General features: G+C 39.4%; 1 long non-coding RNA gene across 1 annotated transcript; it reads right to left on the bottom strand.

The window, feature by feature from the left end:
• Positions 1-6,326: 6,326 nt before the first annotated feature.
• Positions 6,327-6,672, bottom strand: LOC132143036 (uncharacterized). Its single transcript, XR_009434161.1, has 2 exons — positions 6,585-6,672; positions 6,327-6,389 (listed from the first exon to the last, which is right to left on the bottom strand). It is a non-coding gene; the product is annotated as an uncharacterized LOC132143036 (long non-coding RNA).
• Positions 6,673-7,148: the final 476 nt, after the last annotated feature.

The raw sequence follows: 7,148 nt of genomic DNA, 5'->3' as shown, positions 1-7,148 counted from the left end.
CTGTCAGAAACACATTTCCCCTGTTTACAACCAACCCATAGAGGTATAATCAGCAAAATCCACCTGACTGAAACTCTTACGCAACATATGGAGTGTATGTCAAACAAACCTAATAATACTTAACAAGCATAATGTGTTGCCATTTGATAACTTAAGATGAGCTAAAAGTGATCCACCATTCCCAATATGAATAAAAATATCAGTGAATGCTTTACAGATGTTATAGAGCAATGTGATTTTCCAAACATGCCATTCGTAAACATTAACTAGCTTATTTAAAAAATTCTGCCTGGATTTCAGTGTGGCTGAGACATAAAATGAATCTTCTCCACCCACTTTTTTCTGCCTGTTGGGAGCTCCACATCATGTGGTTGCTTTAAGTGCATAGCACTGATGTGTGTGTTTGTGAATGTGTGTGAATGTATCTCTATGACATCTTCATTCAGTGGATTTCAGAGTATGGGACCCCAGAGGTTGTCAAAAGGGCTATGTTTATGTGCCCATCACAAAGGTGCAGATAGGCATCAGCAAATAATATAAATTGTTTTTGTGTGTTTTTTGAGTGTCTATTCCTTATTCCTTTTTTATCCTGCAAAACATATCAATGTTTTATTTCTTCTTTTTTATGTAATTTTTTCAGCTAACAAAGTTTTCATTATTGAACCTAATACTGAATTTTAATTTTTCAGTGTTTTTAGAACTGTTTTCATTACTTAACAGAAAAAAATGACATATCTAATGCTGAAAGTTGTTCTTAATTTTTTTAAATAAAAACTTAATGCAAATATTTTCAAGTGATATACTAATATATATATATATATATATATATATATATATATATATATATATATATATATTATGCACACTTTCTGTTTGTTTGTTTGTTTGATGATAAAACACTTGTTATATTCCTTAACTGTAAGTCATTTTGAATAAAAGTGTCTGCTAAATTAATGAATATAAATTTTATTTAGCAATTTGCTACTCTGTTGCTATTGTAGTTAATAAATAAATAAAAATAAAAGTTTACTGAAACAGGTATACAGTAGACTTAGTGTGACAGCCCGGTTGAAGAATAAAGGATTTAACTCATTCACTGATGTTGTACTGTCTTTCCTTTTGTGTTTATTGTCCTTATAGACTTCACAACACTGTAAGAGCTAAAACAGATGAATAAACAATATTGGAAATTGTAATGAGATCTTATACATAAAAATGAAACAAAACAATCAACCTTACAGCAATAAAATTACGCAATAAACACTAACATTCATCCTAAACAACATAAAATTAATGTCAGCAGAGACACATGCAACATATGTGTTACGTTATATAAGTGCATAAATGATCTTAACTACCTTGTTCTCCTTTCCAACCAGGTGCCAAGCAACAAACTCAAAGCAAACAAAATACTGAAAATAAAAAAAAATCTGATGCATAAATTCACTTAAAAGTGTCCTTAATTCCTAACGCCATGTGCAGTCTCCGTCTTTGCCCGCGCTCTCTCTCTCTCCGTATTGCGCGCTCTCCGTGCATGAGCGGGCTCCGAGCACTTCCGTCAAGCCGCCTTTCAAAATAAAGGTCTCTATCGGTTAAATAACTTCTAGAGTGTAAAATATCATAACAAAATATAACAAACAGTTGACTAATATTAAGAAAGGATATAATTAAATAATATAAGAATAATATATAAATCCTGGAAACTCATTAAAATAACTGAGGGTTATTTACACTCCCACCAATCATGAGTGACTATAAATTAAAAACTTTAGTCACCAATGATTTCTAAAGTAGGCTAGATGTAAAGCAAACTGAAACTTGTTCTACTATAAACTGCTTAAAACAAAGGATATGTCAGGAAGTTCAGTATGCCTCCAGCAACAGGACCAACACGACCACTGGCACTGGGCGTTCAACTAATGATGGTTTGTTCAGACGTTTACCATCCTTTCCCAGATTTCTGTCTCCAAAACGTATCTTCACTCTTCTCACCAAACCATCTTTGTCAACGACAGTCTCAATAACTTCTGCCAAGCGCCATTCATTCCTGGGCAGATCGTCTGCTTTCTCCAAGACTATATCTCCAGCTTGCATGTTCCTTCTTGGTGAAAGCCAGCATTGTCTTGTTGCAATGTTAGACACATACTCCTTGCGCCAACGTCACCAAAACTGTTCCGCTAAATATTGGACATGGCGCCATCTCTTGCAAGCATATAGGTCTTCTCTGACAAACCTGCCAGGGGGCAGGTAGTTGGGTAGTTTTCAGGGTGAGGAGGTGATTAGGGGTTAGAAGCTCAGGACTGCAGGGATCACTTAAGTTATCTACAGTGAGTGGACGGCTATTTACAATGGCCATGGCTTCATAGAAAAAGGTTTGCACAGAAGAATCATCTAGTCTTCCAGATGACTGGGACAGAGTGGAACGAAGAACACTTCTCACAGTTCTTATCTGTCTCTCCCAAACTCCGCCAGTGTGACTTGCATGGGGTGCGTTGAAGACAAAGTCACACTGTTTTTCTACTAAGAATGACACCAACCGTCTGGTAACAATCTCTTCCATGGCCTTGGTGAGCTCATTCTTGGCTCCAATGAAATTAGTGCCTTGGTCACACCTTATTTGATTTACTGCTCCTCTAATAGCGATGAAACAACGTAGACCATTGATAAAGGCGTCTGTGGACATGTCATCCAGCATCTCAATATGGATGGCTCTGCAACAGAAACAAGTAAAGAGAAGTCCATACCTCTTGTACGATTTACGACCTTGTCTGGTGATGAATGGACCAAAAACATCCATTCCACTGTATGTGAATGGAGGGGATGGATCTATGCGCTCTGAGGGCAGGTTAGCCATTTTTTGCTCGTCAATGGGTCTGCGAAGCTTGCGACATCTCACACACTGTCGTATAAAGGATGCTACAGTCCTGTTTACTCCTGTTATCCACAATCCTCTTTATCTGATCTCATTGATAATCAAGCCCTTTCCTTGATGTGTCGTTTTTCATGACAATCAGCAATCAGAAGTTTTGTAAGATGATGTTCCTTTGGAATTAACACTGGATGTTTAACGGAGTTAGGGGCAGAAGCATCACAAAGCCTTCCTCCCACCTTGAGCAATCCGTTGTGATCAACAAAGGCATCTAGATTATATAGCCTGCTGCTGCGTGGGAACTGTTTGCCCTTACGGAGTAAGGCCATTTCTTCTGCATATCTGACTCTGTAAGTCCTTAATTATGATGCACTTAGCATCCTCACGTTCTGCCACTGTACTGTGGTCACTGGACTTGTCCTTCCTGACACGACGAAGTAGGCGTGCAACTGCTTGGATGACTTTGGACCATGAGGACATCTTTGTGAAACAGTTGGATAAGCAGGAATACTGTAATGTTTGTGTGTTAAGTGATTGAGCCTTTTTGACCTCTGGGTCACCAATTGGAAGTTGTGGGTTAACATCCACAGGGGAAGGTATTTGCTGTTCCCACAAAATGTCCGGTCCTCTGAACCAGCTGGAAGTGACCAGATCATTAACACTCAGACCTCGAGATGCATAATCGGCTGGATTTTCATCCGATGGAATGTATCGCCACTGCTGAGGAGTTGTGGTGCGATGAATTCTCTGAACTCGATTTGCGAAAAACGTGTGGAAGCGGCGAGCTTCATTTTTATATAACCTAACAATACTAGAGAGTCAGTCCAGAAATATGCTCCTGCATCTCCAAGGTTCATTTCTTCCTTCAACATATCATTCACTGCAACTGACACAACCACAGCAGTCAACTCTAATCGAGGGATTGTGGTGACCTTAAGCGGGGCTACTCTAGATTTAGCCATGAGCAAAGAACAATGGATTTCACCTTGCTCATTCTTGAGCCTAAGGTATGAGCACTGGCCATATCCTCTCATGCTGGCATCTGAGAAGTGATGAATCTCTCTCATCATGATTGTCCCAAACCCAGCAAGCACAATACAACCTTCTCCAAGTTAAGAATATCAGTCTTCCAGTGCTCCCAACCTAACTGCAAATCATCAGGTAAGGGATCGTCCCAGCCCATGCCATTTCGGCACATTTATTGAAGAACAGTCTTTCCTTTGAGCAAGAATGGTGCGAGAAACCCTAAGGGGTAAAATAACGAGGCCACAGTAGACAGTATACCTCTACGGGTTGCTGGCTGGTCTTTAATAATGACACGATATTTGAAATGATCATGTTCAAGATGCCAGTAAATGCCCAGGGCTCTTTCCAAGGACTGGTCAGTGAGGGAGAGATTGACAGATGTAACATCTACAGCACACTCAGAGGGCGGTATTGTCTCCAAAACTGCCTTGTCATTGTCACCAAACAGATGTACTCTCATGCGGAATGTTTGAGGCTGTAAGTTGAAATCTCCATTTCTCCACCATAGAAAGCGCAAGTAATCACGATCGTCTTTGTCAACATAGTTCTGGTGGAACATCCTCTCTATATCACACATCAGGGCTACAGGGTACTGTCTGAACCGCAAAAGAATGCCAGTCAGGCTGTTCATAAGGTCAGGGCCTGCAAGAAGATGATCGTTTAAGCTTGTTCCCTTGAATCTGGCAGAGCAGTCGAAAACCACACGCAATTTCTCTAGCTTCTTCTAGTGATACACTCCGTGATGAGGGATATACCATTTTTCTCCTTCCTTCCCTTCATCAATGACTCTTTCTGCATCACCATTCTCTATTACGTTTTCCATTAACTTAACATAATGCTCTTTGTACTCCTGGTTCTTCATTAATCTCCACTTTAGATGCTGAAGTCTTGTGACTGCAAGAGGCTCATTATTTGGAAGACAGAGTCTTCTCTTGAATGGAAGAGGCATTTCCAAGTGGCTGTCTGTGTTCATCCTGATATTTTCTCCCAGTTTGTTCAAGAACATAATGTCCTCTTGAGACACTACTCTTGTCTTTTCTTCAGTATCTTTGAAATCTGACTCCAACACTTTAATCACATCAGTCGGCGTTACAGCAAGAATCTCCTTGATAGATACTCTGTGACACATAGTAAGACTGCTTTGTGACTCATGATGTGTCAAGGAAGGGCCCACAATGCTCCATCCGAGATCCGTACGAACAGCATATGGCTCATTTTCTGATCCAAGAATGACTTCTCTGGGGGCCAAAGCTCTGGAACAATTATATCCTATTAATAGACCAACCTCACAGTCTTGAAGTGGGGGAAGTTTGTCTGTCAGAGGAGCAAGATGTTTCCAACACCTGGCTGTCTCTCTGGTAGGGATGTGGGCATGATCCGCATGAATACATTCTTTAGTATATGCAGGGGGAAGGTCTAGTACTAATGTGGAATTAAAGCCTCTAACTCTAAGACCAGAAACTCTTTCACTTAATATCAACGAATCCTTCCCAACCATAGTGGTGAGCTTAAGTGTCACTGGGCATGAGTCGACCTTTAGACTTTGACTTACTGCATATTCAATGAAGACAGTGTCACTTTGTGTGTCTAACAGAGCGTATACAAGTTTCTCAGATACTGGGTTGTTTTGTGAGGACAACCACACTGGCACAATCATTGAGGTGTTAGCAGATGTGCATCCAGATTCTACACTTAAAGACGTTGTGACTTTCTCGTGTGCATTCTCTGGGCCTTGAAGAGAGGAAGACTTTAACTTTCTAATGAAGCCGTCATCATGTAAGCAGGTTGGATGTCTTCTCTTACAGGTGTTACAGCTATGTCTGGAGTGACAGTCTCTGGCATTGTGACCAAGTCTCAAACATCCATAGCACAGCTTTGTGTCCTTTATGAACTGTCTTCGCTCTTCAAGAGATCTTGCAGCGAATTCAGAGCAATCATGAATTTGATGTTCACTACCTTGACAGAACAAACATGGTTTAATGATTTTACTAGTGAGCTTTGGATTCTCATGCTGTGTGACTATCTTCATATGGAAGACGCAGGCCTTGTTCTTACCAACCTTGAGATTATGTTTCTCCTTATTAGCTTCAGAAACGTGAAGGGCATGAAAGGAAGTGACTGGGTTGCAGGCCACCTCAGCCTCAATGGACAGGAAATGTGCAAAATCTTGGAAAGATGGAAAATCTTGTGTCTCACTCAGTGTTGGTGTGGCTTGGCGGTTCCAGCGGGCAGCCGCCCAATCAGGAAGTTTGCTCACAAGTTTCCTATTCTCCTCATCATCATCTGTTTCCTTGTTTTGTGCAACCTTTAATAATTCAATTTCCTTCACAGGAGTGCACAAATTTGATCCTTCATCTGTCATCATTTACATCAGCAAATGGAATCAATAGGTGAAAGCCCGGTTGAAGAATAAAGGATTTAACTCATTCACTGATGTTGTACTGTCTTTCCTTTTGTGTTTATTGTCCTTATAGACTTCACAACACTGTAAGAGCTAAAACAGATGAATAAACAATATTGGAAATTGTAACGAGATCTTATACATAAAAATGAAACAAAACAATCAACCTTACAGCAATAAAATTACGCAATTAACACTAACATTCATCCTAAACAACATAAAATTATGTCAACAGAGACACATGCAATATGTGTTACGTTATATAAGTGCATAAATGATCTTAACTACCTTGTTCTCCTTTCCAACCAGGTGCCAAGCAACAAACTCAAAGCAAACAAAATACTGAAAATAAAACAACAATCTGATGCATAAATTCCTAATTCCTAAACCCATGTGCAGTCTCCGTCTTTGCCCGCGCTCTCTCTCTCTTCGTATTGCGCGCTCTCCGTGCATGAGCGGGCTCTGAGCACTTCCGTCAAGTCGTCTTTCAAAATAAAGGTCTCTATCGGTTAAATAACTTATAGAGTGTAAAATAACATAACAAAATATAACAAACAGTTGACTAATATTAAGAAAGGATATAATTAAATAATATAAGAATAATATATAAATCCTGGAAACTCATTAAAATAACTGAGGGTTATTTACACTTAGTTATAGTTCACTTATATACACCTCAGGCGGCCTGAGGGTTGAGTACATTCCTTTAAAAGAATAACTAAAATCAATTATGATTAAGTTTAGAATTTGGTGTGGGCTTAGGAAAAGAAGCTTCACTAAATGAATATGGGATCAACCAGCCAATAAATTTTAAATCAATTCAGCATTTTTTTTTATTTCTTTTTACATTAC

This window comes from Carassius carassius, chromosome 7, assembly GCF_963082965.1.
Source record: "Carassius carassius chromosome 7, fCarCar2.1, whole genome shotgun sequence".
In the NCBI taxonomy this organism is placed as follows: domain Eukaryota; kingdom Metazoa; phylum Chordata; class Actinopteri; order Cypriniformes; family Cyprinidae; genus Carassius; species Carassius carassius.
Note: the sequence above shows the minus strand (reverse complement) of the source record. Positions and strands in the feature narration are given on the sequence as shown.